Source organism: Spea bombifrons, chromosome 3 (genome assembly GCF_027358695.1).
Source record: "Spea bombifrons isolate aSpeBom1 chromosome 3, aSpeBom1.2.pri, whole genome shotgun sequence".
Classification (NCBI taxonomy): domain Eukaryota; kingdom Metazoa; phylum Chordata; class Amphibia; order Anura; family Pelobatidae; genus Spea; species Spea bombifrons.
In genome coordinates this window covers 118,035,605-118,049,581 of record NC_071089.1, presented here as the reverse complement: position 1 = coordinate 118,049,581, position 13,977 = coordinate 118,035,605, and the positions used below count along the sequence as shown (strand labels likewise).

General features: G+C 48.4%; 1 protein-coding gene across 2 annotated transcripts in view; it reads right to left on the bottom strand.

Moving 5' to 3' along the window:
- Positions 1–8,567, bottom strand: part of NCOA1 (nuclear receptor coactivator 1) — a 66,587-nt gene extending 58,020 nt beyond the window's left edge. For both annotated transcript variants that reach the window (XM_053459508.1, XM_053459509.1), the window contains exon 1: positions 8,347–8,567. The gene's annotated coding sequence lies outside the window, so the exon portion shown is untranslated. The remainder of the gene's footprint in view (positions 1–8,346) is intronic.
- Between the last annotated feature and the right edge of the window lie 5,410 nt (positions 8,568–13,977).

Genomic DNA, 13,977 nt, shown 5'->3' with positions numbered 1-13,977 from the left:
ACAGCAGCGACATAATTCAACGACAAAGGCTATTAATATATATATTATTATAATATATAACACACAGCAAAACCGAGCCCACTCGGGATTCTGAAGACCCCAGAACTCCACGTCTCCCAGGGGCCGGCGGCGTCTGGGCGGAAGATCTTTACATTTCAGGCGGATCGGAATTCTGGGAGTTGCCCCCCCCCAGAAGGGAGGCAAAAACTCAGCCATGCATCAGCACTTTACGAGTCCGATAAGCAGATAGGAAGGGCCATGTCTGCTAACAGGTGCTACAATTCACCACCGCTGCTGACGGACTGTATTCGGCCACCACTGCCTTTATAACAAGCGGTGCTGAGGGTGATGGGAATTGTGCGAGAACCAGCTGGCTACAAACCCTGTCACTACTGTCCCCCCCCCCAATACCGTATAACGGGAGCCGCGGCCCACAACACGGGGTCAGGTTATTTAGCGGATCAGCCATAATTTTGGGTTAGAAAAACATCAGGACTACCCCCCCAGGAACAAGTAAACCCCTCACATCACCCCGACGCATCTCGATGACCGCAGCGGCTGCAATACGCCGGCCCGACGAACGACGCGCCGTAAACTAAATAACTTTATTATTACATTTATTAGCTTAAAGGCAATCGATCGAAGCAGACCGGTCACTTTAAAATATACAAATATATCTTTTTTAATAAAGAATAAATTCTCATATTGGCTGCTCGTGGATAACGGGAATCGGGAAGCGAGCGCCCAAAATAATGAATAAAAAAAAAAAAAGAAAAAAAAAAAAAAAACACACGACGAACATTTTAAAAACTCTACCAAACGAAGGGTTAAATGTTACCGTATACGCTTTTTACGTTTATTTTTTGGTGAAAGGTCTGTTTTGATCGATACCCCCACCAGGGGAATTATGGATCACATGACTTTCTGTATCCTGTATAATTCAAATTAACCCTTCAAACACCTACATAAAAGAGTCACGTGCAGTTTCACAATATATATAAATAGGTATAAAGGAAGGAGGCCACGGCGGGTCACGCACAAACGTTTCATATTTAGAAGATAAGACAGGGTGATTGAAAACCTTTTTACCACCCAAAATCAATACCAATGCAACCAGAAGAAAAACGTATATAACCAGATTCAGGAGCCGTATGTCTATCCCGCGCATGTTTAAATCGCCTCACTGTATTACCCTCTACCACCTCTGCTGGAAGGCTGTTCCACTTACCTACCCCTGCAAGTATGGGGTTAATGCTGGGCCCAACTGCTTTGGATTAAGAAAGGGGTAATTCTGCGTGGGGGTGGGGGGTATCTGGCAAGACAGACAGGGGCAAAAGGGACAGGAGAGGCTGTCAGGTTTACATGTAAAAACATGCAGTTAGCGGAAGGCGACACGGTGGACACGTTACACGTGGAAAGATCATTTTTAATAAAAAATAGTGAGCCCCCCCTCCCGATCCCTGTATATAGTAAATGAGAAAGTAACTAGGGGGCAACCGTGGAAATGGAAGGGTTAAAGCCTATTTCTTACTAGTTACCCCAATAATCGGCAGCCTGTTTTCCCACAATCTTAATACCCAGGACCCCCACGTCCCACAGCGAGGGTCCAGACGCCGGCCCTGCAGGAAAATCCTCCGCTACGGAGCCAAGAGGGACGGACGCGGCACTACGTGATAGAAAAGGTCCTCCGTATCTCTCTACGGCCCTCTGGGCCGCTCACGGCAACACTGCGGCGTGTGTGGCAGGCATGCGATGCCGGGCTCTGAGCTGAAATGTGCTGGGGGTGACTAAAGTACTGCCCGGGCCCTCGTTTATTTAAAAAATAAAAAGGTATATAAATAATAAAATATATATATTTTTTATTTTATTTTCTGCCCCAAAATGAAATGTTTCCTGGCAGCTGCTTATTTGTATTATTTGAGTTCTCGCTCTGTTATCTGAGCCCCGATCTACTAAACCCCCCGACTCCTCATCATACTGCCTGCGGGGAACAACAGAACAGCTCGGTCTTAATCACCCGGCCGGACTCTCTGACTAATGAAAGTCTATGGAGGAACGGAGTTCATTAGCACCGCGGGAACCCAGCCCGATATTTCCCCGTATGAACGGGGTTTCGGTATTCACGGCGAGTAACGAGAACCCGCGCCACATCGTGAATGAATGTTACACGACACAAAGGGAAGCCGGAACGAAGATTCTCCTCCGCTGACGCCAAGCTTTCTGGCAACAATTAAGTGCGATCCGGCTGCTCGGGGGTCACCCCTAATCACACAGCACTCCTTAAAGGCGCAGTACACCCGATATGCAACGCAAATGGGCCCTTATACCACCCAACTGTCCCAATACTTATTGGCAGACTGTCCTGCTGTCTAGCGGGAAGTGGTGATCATGCGAGGCCGGGGGAATCAGAGACGGGGCCATTGTGCCCCCCCACGCACACCGCTAACCCTGATGCCAAAGCAACACACCCCACTTTGGCCAATTAAAACTGTTACATGGCATGGGGTACACGCACATGCTTCTGGGACACGTGATAACATACTAACGTAGCATTTTACATGCAAATCTGCTCCAATGCCGGTTTTAACCGAAAAATCACCGGCACCCGGGATCATCCACTTGGTCAAAGACATAACCGTGCTGAGAGTGCTGGGATTTGCTGTGTCTATAAAACATCACTCTGCTACGAAGTTATCAACGTGCAGCAATCACCACGGAAACGAAGGGAACGCTGCAGCTGACGGAATTGCTCTTTCTGGAGAGAATCCGCGACGTCTTCATCAGGGAGCAGCGCTTCACCCCCTCCCCACCACAGGGAGACCCCTGAGCTTCACCTGCCCCCCCCAACACAACAGGGAGACCACGGCGCTTCACCCCCCCCCACGGAGACCCCTGAGCTTCACCCCCCCACACACACAACAGGGAGACCACGGCGCTTCACCCCCCCCCACGGAGACCCCTGAGCTTCACCCCCCCACACACACAACAGGGAGACCACGGCGCTTCACCCCCCCCACAACAGGGAGACCCCTGAGCTTCCCCCCCCAATAGGGAGACCCCCGAGCTTCCCCCCCCAACAGGGAGACCCCCGAGCTTCCCCCCCCAACAGGGAGACCCCCGAGCTTCACCCCTCCCAACACGGAGACCCCCGAGCTTCACCCCTCCCAACACAACAGGGAGCCCACGGCGCTTCTCCCCCCTGTTTAAATCAAATAGCAGGGGCTGACCTCTGACCCCGAGCAGTCACCCGGAAATGTGGGCGCAGGAGACGCTCTGCAGAAACGTCCCCTCCATACAGCACGATCGCCGCGCATGTTTCCTGCACCCAAGATGTTCGCTTGGCCCCCAAACCTGACCAATCTTTCAGGATATTGCGGCTTCTCACACTTCTGCGCTAATAATAATAATAATAATAATAATAATAGTATTATAAATGCCGATGGCGATCCCCCTCGGATATTTTCTTGTATTTATTTATTTTCCGTGTTACGATCATGTTAACACGACCCGCTTTATTTATCTTTCACCCCTCTGCAGGAGAAACAAACCGCGCCGGTAACGTTCTGCTGCGTGAAAGCCGCGAGCCTCATCTACCAGCGGTTATTTTTTTTTTTTTTTTACAAAATGTCATGTTTTTAGTTTGAGTGCTGCAGAAGAGATGAACAGTTTTATTCCCCCTCCTAACGTATCGTAAGCTCCCAAAAACAGGGGTTTCTACTAGTTCTGTACCGTATGTTGATGGGGTTATTATATATATATATAATTTTTTTTTAAAAAAAATTAGTATATTGTTACTTGTATTCTCCCCCATTGTAATAGAGTCTGCTCTATAGATAAAATGTGATAATAATAAAGAATAAAATAAATTTAAGAATTAGCTCTTTGCTGTACCGGCCCTTTAAATAGTTTACAGAACATTTTTGAATGAGAAAAGTTTATTATTGATTCCTAAATGTTTCTCTCTCCAAAGCGATTACACGGTTTGGGGGAAGAAAAGTAAATATTGGTACAATTTCTGAAGGTAAAATTAAAAAAAAAAAAATTAAAAAAAAAAAAAAAACAACTGAAATGTAAAAAGAAAATAAATTTAAATATCCCGACTAGTTTTATAAACAAACGAGGCCAGTTTTTCTTGTTTATATCTTATTTGCCCCCCCACGCAGCAGAACGTTACCGGCGCGGTTTGTTTCTCCTGCAGGGGGATGAAAGATAAATAAAGCGGGTCGTGTTAACACGATCGTAACGCGAAAAAATAAATAAATACAAGAAAATATCCGAGGGGGATCGCTGCGTGGCGGGCAGGAGGGCCGCCATCGGCATTTATAATAGAAAAAAAAAAAATTTACAACATCAATAGTCAGGATCAGCAAAAAAAGCCCCAGGCGGGTTACTTATAAACGGGATTATTACTACTATTATTATTATTATTATTATTATTATTATTATTATTATTTATCCTGAAAGATTGGTCAAGTTTGGGGGCCAAGTGAACATTTAGGGCGCAGAAAACATGCAGCATGAAGCGGCTTCTGTGCAAAGGTCAGTAGATAAAGTGCAACGTGTTCCAACGCACAGCTGCACGGCTCCCACGTAATGTACACGCAACACACGTATATCATACATACATACATACACACGCACCGTACCCTCACACGCTCCTGCAGGAGCAGAAAGCAGAAGTAGATAGAACTGTAGGGACTGTTCAAGTAAATCCAGGACAGGTGGCAGGTGTACCCGGCTCCTTTACGGTATATATAAACATCGAGTTGCAGCGACGCTGGAAACCAAAAGAAGCTCCTTATATAAAAGGAGGCGCGTTGAGAAATAATGGCTGAGAGTTACAGAGCCCGAGTATGATAGTGGGGTGCAGGGCACTCGGGGTTATAGACCCCCCTCCCCCCAACAAGCGATTCCCACACCCTGAGCGGCCGATCTGTCATTACCGGACGGACGGCAGGCAGCGTAACCGACGGCAAACGTCGCCCGGCAACTATAATTAAAGCACTCGGCCGCGTAACACGGCGGCAGACAGACGGAAAAACTCTGCAGCGACAGAGAAAGCGGCCATGCTTTATTAGAAGCGGTCTTATCACCATAGCAACCAGTGGAATAGTCCTGCTCGCTGCACCAGCAGTTGCTATGGTGATAAGGCCACGATTAAAAAAATACTTTGCACGGATCTCACTACAACTTATTTATACATATCCAGGACTTTAAGGGTTATTCCAAACTGGAAGGAGAACGATATATCAAGGAGCTGCGGCTGAGGGTCATGAGAGTGATACGTCCCGAACAGCAACTCACTAACACCGTTAACTAAGAAAGGGGGGGGGGGAGTCTCATTTAGGGATTGGTGCCTCTAAGAGAACACGGACTGATACGCACACGCAATTAACACGCCAATGGAACCGGAATATTCCAAATCTCGTTTATTTTATACAGTATAGAAAGGTTTCGGTTTGTCCCGGAAACACATGCTTTCCATTACAGCTCGCAAGCCGTCCGCGTAACAACAGGATCACATTTACACGGCCCCGCGCAGGCCCAGCGAGAGATTATTATATATATATTATATAACTATTATATATAATGTTTTAAAGGGGCAGCACAGTGTATGAATTAATGTGAACGGCAGCTGGGCTGTGCATGCTGGGAATTGTAGTCAGCAAGCGCTTAAATAGCACAAGCTGGCTGGGTATTTTCTATGAAGCAGTATTATAAATATATATATTGAATGGCACATATCTTGTGCCTGAGTGTGATGTGATTTGTAGTACACAGCAGCTATGTACAGATCGGTTGGGGTTAAAACAGCGGAGCCGGATTAAGAGATTAGGAATCGCTGGCTGCAGGTATCAGAATGTGTCAACGTCAGCAGCCAATCACAGACCGCGTCTGCCTCACCTGCTGCGAACTACAACTCCTACGATGCTCAGCCCGCCACGGCCCCATACCTGGAGCAGATCCCAGGGCAATCGCACGACTGAAAATAAAACCGCACGCTGGAAGCACGCAGAATGTCACCACAAACGGGTCATGTGACACAACCTGCGCACTTTAACCCCGTCTAGTCGCACGTCCCTCCGGCTGTGAAGACTCAAACCTTAATCAGCCGTTGGTCTCGTCTTAGATTCAGGAGCCGTATGTCTGTCCCATGCATGTTTAATCCCCTCACTGTATTACCCTCTACCACTTCTGCAGGGAGGCTGTTCCACTTACATCTACGCTTCTATTACACACCATAGTTTGCTTCATCAGGAGAGAAGAAGGTAGTACACACACACACACACACACACACACACACACACACACACACACACCCCACTCTGGCCCCTGGCATAAAAAGGGTTAAGCCTCTGATGGAGGAAGGAATATTATTACTAAAAATAAAAGAACTAGTTGCAGGGAGCAGCCGCCCCGCAGAGAGGCAAGCTACAGAACCCAGGTCTAACTGCAGGGTCTGGACAACAAGGCATGGTTTTCCGTTAACCCTTCTAGTGTGCCCTAGTGTCAAGATGTTGCTCACGTGGTGCTTCAAGGGTTAAAGTAACCCGTGGAGCTTACAGTCTAAGAGCAGAAGTGATATCAGCCGGCCAGGGTGGATTTCAATAAATTATATATATTATTCCCCCCTGAATCGTTTAATGTTAACTTTATGTTAAAAATTACAATAAATATACAGCAGCCAATCATGGAAGCAAATTCTGCATAAAACAATAATAATACAAAAAATAAAGAAAAAAAAAACAGCAGCGTCAGACTCAAAGGGTTAACAGAGGCCACTTCAAGCTCCTTATTGAATTGGGTGACAGCGACTAAGTGGCGTAACAGGACGAAACTTTCACGGTCGGGGCCAGAATGCACTCAGATTCACGCTTTTTATTATATGCAACCAAATGCAAACCCCCCCCCCCCCACAAAAACACAAAGAAAATATTTATTTCTGACAAGTGGCGGAGACCGCCGAGTCCTGCAGGAACATATAGGGATGGGTGGGAAGTCCTGGAGTTTTTTTGTTTGTTTGTTTTTTTAAGGCAGCCATGTTTATTTATAATCCGGGGGTAAACGTAAAACAGACAACAAGGCATTGTTTAGATCCAGCGGAGGTTCGGACGCGACGGGATGTGCACAGCCGACAACAACAACGGAACGGGGGGTTAAAATACACTAAAAATACATAAATAAAGCGCTCGGCGGATTTACACAAACATTGTCACGTCAATAAGGGCACACCAGCAATGACAGGGTTAATACACGCGCATAGCCGCTTCTGCTACCAAACCACAAACACACTGTGCCTGGCACCGAAGGGGTTACTTACAGTACTTACAGTATCATACAGCGCACAGCGCCAGCTGCCAGCCCTGCGGGGACCAGGGGTGAAAAAAATAAAACAATCCACCCCTGCCTGCCCAGGACAGAGACCCTCACATCAGAAGGCTGGACAGACCCCTCCGAGACATTAACCCCTGGCATCCCACACGCTTCCGACAAGAAAGGGGTTAAATCTTCGCCCCGGAGGGAGGACTGGCCTACTTCTGCTGCCAATGCCCTTGTAACCGGTCTCTCTGGCATCAAGGGGGTTAAAAGCAGAGTCACACTCCTCCAAGCATGAGGAGGATTAACCAGCAGCGTGAGCCTGGCCTTATGGCGCGTTAACCCTTTGTGGAGGTTGGAGAGCTTTACAACCCCTGCTCTCCACGCACAGTTACCCTATTAAAAGACGCCTGTCGGTGGGCACCTCATCGACTAACCCCTTCACTGCCGGGGAGGGCACCTCATCAACTAACCCCTTCACTGCCAGGGAGGGCACCTCATCATAAACAAACCCCTTCCCAGCCAGGGAGGGCACCTCATCACCATCATCAACAAACCCCTTCACCGCCAGGGTGGGCATCTCATCATCAACAAACCCCCATCCTAGCCAGGGAGGGCACCTCATCACCAACCAAACCCCTTCACTGCCAGGATGGGCATCTCTTGCCAGCACCCCCTCTATGGTCAGTGGGGGGTTCTTTTCCCACACTCTCCACTGGTGGGAGGGGTGTATTTATTTACAAAACCATAAAAGGGTTAACACCTTCTGGAAGCAAAAAGCCTATTTCCCTAGCACGGCCACGTCTGGCACGCAACGAGTTAACCAAAGGCACCAACTAACCCCCCTGCCCGCCCTTAAAGCCACTAGAGGGGGCAATTGCTTCTTCACCCCCGCTATTGATCCTGGAGCTGCCAGTGTGGGGCAATACCCTGCTTGTGCGTGCATGCCTCCTGTCACCTCCCACGTGACCCTCTATAGGGCATCTCATACACAGCAACAACCCCCGTTGCCCCCCTGTCCCGGGGTACCTGGCTCTGCTGCAGCTCTGTGGCTTTGCCAGGCCGTGCGCTCCCCGTGGCCCTCTCCATCCGCCCGTCCGCTGCAGGCGAGTGCTCCTGGTGCGGGGCCCGGCTCCTCGGACTGTCCGTCAGGGTCCGGCCGGGGCTCGGGGCTTGCTGCTGCAGGCTGCCCGCTGTGTCATTGAGCCTGCGCTGGGTGCGCTCCCTCCGCCTCGCTCACTGACTGGGACTTTTTTCTCTCCAGGTGCATTGTGGGTAAAAATCAAACTCGCACTACAAGTTCTTGCTGCCAGTGCACGCAGAGCCCCTCCCCGCCCCGCCTTTTAAACGGACAGACCCTCTGCACATGGCGGCACACGCAGCCCCAAGCACTGCCAATCATCCTTACTGTACGGGAGACAGTCCCTCGCTGAACCCCCAAAACCCCTGATGCTCCTCTTTTCTAGGAGCTCGGAATGTTTGCTGGGTATGAGGGTATCGCAGGGTTCTACGGCCCTAAAAGCCGCGATAATGTGTATTAAAAAAAATGGCTTTATAAATTATAGTCTGGGACCCCCGAGAATGCATACTGCGCAGAATGACGCCCCCTCCCCCGCTAACCCAGGTGTAGAAGTTGGCCGGTAGTATCATGAAGCCCAAGGATTGTCATAGTGTCCCCCGGGGCATTTGGCGCCAGGGGTACATTTTTGTTAACCTTGGTGGCCTCTAACGCTTTACAATACATTGACTGAGAAGCGCGAGCCCCCCGGACATAAAGAAGGGGCTACATAACACTTTAGAGAGCGTGGCCCCAAAAGAAGAAGATTGGGCCCTGTAAACACGCACCCCTCCCCCAAAACAAGTTGAAGAGACACCCCAGCCATGCATGCATGTAATGCGTGTGATAGCCGTGATGTCAAAGCCGCAGTCCCCGTTTCGATTATTGTATATAGCGCCATCATATTCTGTAGCGATGTACAATGAGCAGACAGTGGGTGCGCAGGATGGCTGGAGCGTCCACTTACTCTGCTACGCTATACGATGGCGCTATATAAATCTATAATAATGGGGGAGGGTCATTTTTAGATAATTTGGGGGGAAAATATAATATAAATTTGTGAAAACAACTTGTGCGGTCTCCGCGGTTACCGGATCTGGTGCCGAGCGCCTCACGCATTGTAAATTCAGTTCAGATTAAAAGCCTCTGACCCCGGGATGCCTCTCCCTGTCAGATTGAAGACGGACTCCACTTGATCTCTGGCCTCGCGACCATTTATATTAACAGCCGACAGTTCATCTTCGTCCTACAGAACTAACGAAAAGCCGTGAAAAGCAACAAAAAAACACCCCCGCAAATGAAATATTACAATTATTTGGTGCAACAGGCGCGGGAGGGGTTAATATCCAATAGTAATATAATAAAAATAAATATTTTATTCCTTTTTAATTTTTTTTTAATATTTTTTTTTTAGTTTATTTAGAAAAAAATAACAGCCACAAATTTAAGAAATTTCCGTAATCCTAAATAAAAATTCTGTTTAAAGTTTGATATTTTTTTTTTTCTTATTTCCAGCATCACAGGGGGGAAAACAAAATTCCGCTGCCTGAGGGTGCTGGGATTCAGAGTCCGTGCCTGCTACGCCCCGATGGACTGAACAGAGGCAAAGATTTTCCTAGTAAATTCACCTTTATTCAAGCAGGGATTCCACCTGCCATATAGCAGATAGAATGAAATCACGGTTAGCTCCAGACACCATACCTCCCGAAAGTCCTGATTTTTGCAGGACAGTCCTGATGTGAGTGATCTCCCCTGAATGGCACGGGGAGCTGTAAAATCGGAGGTCTTGTGCTGCACCGCAGACCTCCATCGCAGGTGACCCCCCCGACACAGACAGGGCTGGGGGGGGTAAGATCCTGAGTATCTTCCCATCCCCCCTGATAGCTTTAAAGATGAGCAAAATGCATTGCTTAAAGGGACAGTCCTATTTAAAGTACTTACCTAAAGTAGAAGCTGCAGCTCCCCTCTCCTCCTCCGTGGTCCGTCGATGCTCGCGGCTGATTGGCTGCAGAGTCACCCCATGTTTATGCGGGTAGCGGTGTGACGTCATAGAGAGGACATTTCCACGACGGTCGACACAGCCAACAGGTAAAAACAGCAGCCGGGATGGTCACGGGACAGTTGGCAGCTATGCTCCCCCCACCTCTTTGAATGTGAAAGCGCCCCTGCGCGGGTGGGAGCGCGGCTGCTAAGTTAAGCAACCAGGTTCACGGCGGCCTGAGAAACATATTATCCGGATCCCATTAATATGGACCGAGTCGTCTGGATTTAATGAGTGACGGACGCGCGGAGGGGATTTCCAGCCGACGCACAAAACCACTCGAGAAAACGAACAGAATTCAGATATCAGGAGACGTGAGAAAGGCTGCCTTTTATTTATTTATATTTTTGGAAATTTATTACTTTTCAGAATGATTTCTGCGTTTATCTGGATTGAAAATATATATTTTCTTTTTTTTATTATTTTGCCCTTTTGTGGATAATTCGCACCCAGAATACACTTTGCCAATTTCCGCGCCTGCTTCGCACCTAATTTTGAACAGATTTTTTTTTTTTTTTAACGGCCGACGCAGGAATAATAAATAATAATAAAAGGATCTTAATAATAATAAAAGACCTTAATATTAACCCTTTAATAGCCTAAAGTGTAGCAATTTGCCAAATTTGGTACCCAAATGGCTCTGATACCGGTCGTCATAGAAACCTTGACTTGTCATTTCAAGACGTCGTTTATTGAGTCACCTGCATTCAAGCAGGGAAATCAACCATAACATACTGGGAGCAGAAGCACCAACTGGGAGTCTTATATATGATCCCAGCGGAGAGAATAGGAATCTCCAGACTGTGTGACCCCAAGATCTGCCCCTTCACCCCAAGACTGGGGCAAAACTGTCCAGCTTTGGAGTATCTCTAGGCTCTGGTGGGGTGGGGGGGGCAGGGTTCCTGTCTTTAGGTTTGCAGTTGGCCCCAAGACACCTGAAAGCAGCCCTGGACACAAAGCCTTCTTAACTTCATTTCTTAGTGAGACATTAACATCATAGAACCTGCTGGCAGATCGGCCCCATCCGGCCCCCGTCTAGTCTCCCGTTTCTCCTGCTGTAAAGACTCAAACCTTAATCAGTCGTTGGTCTCGTCTTAGATTCAGGAGCCGTATGTCTGTCCCATGCGTGTTTAATACCCTCACTGTATTACCCTCTACCAGTTCTGCTGGGAGGCTGTTCCACGTATCTACCACTCAGTAAATGAAAAGACTTGCATGGAGAGGTGGAGTGCGCGTGTTTTGCAGAGAAGAGCCTTTGAGAGCTCCCGATGTTAAGCAGGCCTGTTTATTCGGTGCTGTCTCTGGCCGCGTGAAATGTTCTTGTTCTGTTTGTGTTCTGTACCCGGCGTTACATCAAACAGGAGTCAGCGCTCTGCTTCTTTTTCGGTTTATTGGTCTGGAATCCTTGCCGTCGCTCTCTCTCTCTCTCGCTCGCTCTCTCTCTCTCTCTCGCTCTCTCTCTCTCTCTCTCTCGCTCTCTCTCTCTATATAAAGCTACGGATTTAGGTTCTGAGACCCAGTTGGCCCATCTGAGGTTTACTGCCATACCTGCAAACTGTCTCGCTAAAGCGGAGCAGAAAAGAGCTCCAGCCATAACAATACAGGCGAAGGGAATAACACGGATAATCGTATTATCATGGCGCCTGTCAGCGGGTCGGATAGATGAGGGGGGTCCTGGTCTGCGGGGGTCTGTATTTATCAAAGTGGGCCCAAGGAAGGAAAAGCAGGGAACCGGGGACAGGGTGATGGGGGGCCGAGGGGGAGGGGAGGGGAGGCCGGCCCGTGGGGCCAGACAAGCGACTGGAGCTCAAACTGCTGAAAAACTGAATGCTGTCCGTCCCTCCACAGACTTTCATTAGTCAGAGAGTCTGACTGGTGATTAAGACTGAGCCATTCCATTGTATACCACAGGCAGTATGATAAGGAGCCGGAGTGTTTAAAGCCAGAGGCCGGTTGGGGCAGAAATAAAGGTGTGGAGGGCCAGGGCCCGGACAGGATAATCTACCTAGCGAAGCAGGACGCCGGAATATGACTCCGCGTAGACACGCACCTCGTCGCGGGGGGGCCGCGCGGGAGCAGCGACGGATTCAAGACTTTACCTTCGGGGACCTTTTTGTAGAACGTGTGACAATCAGCGCTTAATTGCCGGAATCTACATTTCCAGAAAAAAAAACCTAAATATTTTTTTAACCTTCAGATCGGTCCGGCCCGTGTTTACCCCGGTCAGAGATAAGCATCGGCTGATAGCGCGTGAAAAGGTCACGTCTTTAGCATGTAAGCACCTGCGAGACAAAGAGCCCTAATCCCCCGCTACACGCGACTCCTGCCGCAAGCACAAAAAACGACGGCTACGTCAAAGGCGCAGAGCACCGGATTCGCTCTCGCTTGGAGGTCCGGACCGAGCTCGGAGACGACTTCTTTCCACGCTGATTCCTGCGAGGATTTCGTGAACAACCAAGGAAGAAAAATGTGAAAAAATCCCATTTCCTTTTATTTACTTTTTTAAAGTTTCATTTATTTTTTTATTAAATTTTTTAACTTTATTTTAATAATTTTTTTTGTTTAATTTTTTTAAAATTTTAGGTATTACCTTAAAGAATCTTATCCTGCGAACGATGCTGCGACATCAGTAACCCTTTTTGTTCAATGTATATATATATTTATAAATATATAACGCAATATTTATCTTTTTAAATACATATATTATCTTATCGTAATACCCCTCTCCTCCCTGTGCCCCTTTTTCTGATCATAATACCCCTTTCCTCCCCATCTCCTCCCCTGATGCCCCTTTTTCTGATCATAATACCCCTTTCCTCCCCATCTCCTCCCCTGATGCCCCTCTCTCTCCTCCCCTGCTGCCCCTCTCTCTTTTTTTTCTGGAAATGTAGATTCCGGCGATTAAGCGCTGATTGTCACACGTTCTACAAAAAGGTCCCCGAAGGGAAAGTCTTGAATGATCCGTCGCTGCTCCCGTGCGGCCCCCCGCGACGAGGTGCGTGTCTACGCGGAGTCATGTTCCGGCGTCCTGCTTCGCTAGGTAGATTATCCGGTCCGGGCCCTGGCCCTCCACACCTTTACTTCTGCCCCGACCGGCCTCTGGCTTTAAACACTCCGGCTCCTTATCATACTGCCTGTGGTATACAATGGAATGGCTCAGTCTTAATCACCAGTCAGACTCTCTGACTAATGAAAGTCTGTGGAGGAACGGACAGCATTCAGTTTTTCAGCAGTTTGAGCTCCAGTCGCTCCTCTGGCCCCACGGGCTGCCCCCTCCCCCCACGTGCATGAATGAGCCTCGCCCCCCCCCATCACCCTGTTGCCGGCTCCCCGATTTTTCTTCCTGCTGCCCCTCTTTTCTAGGTGCTCAGAATGTTTGCTGGGTATGATTTAAGCATGCTGTTAACGGGGCAGGGTATATTCCAGGAATGGACGCATGCGGAGCAGACATGGCGGCACCAATCGGGAAAGCGAAATCGATACAGAGACAGCGGGTTTTATTTATTTATCTGAAGTGGACGGGCCAGGAGGGCCAGATGATTCTTATCTACTGATGATGATG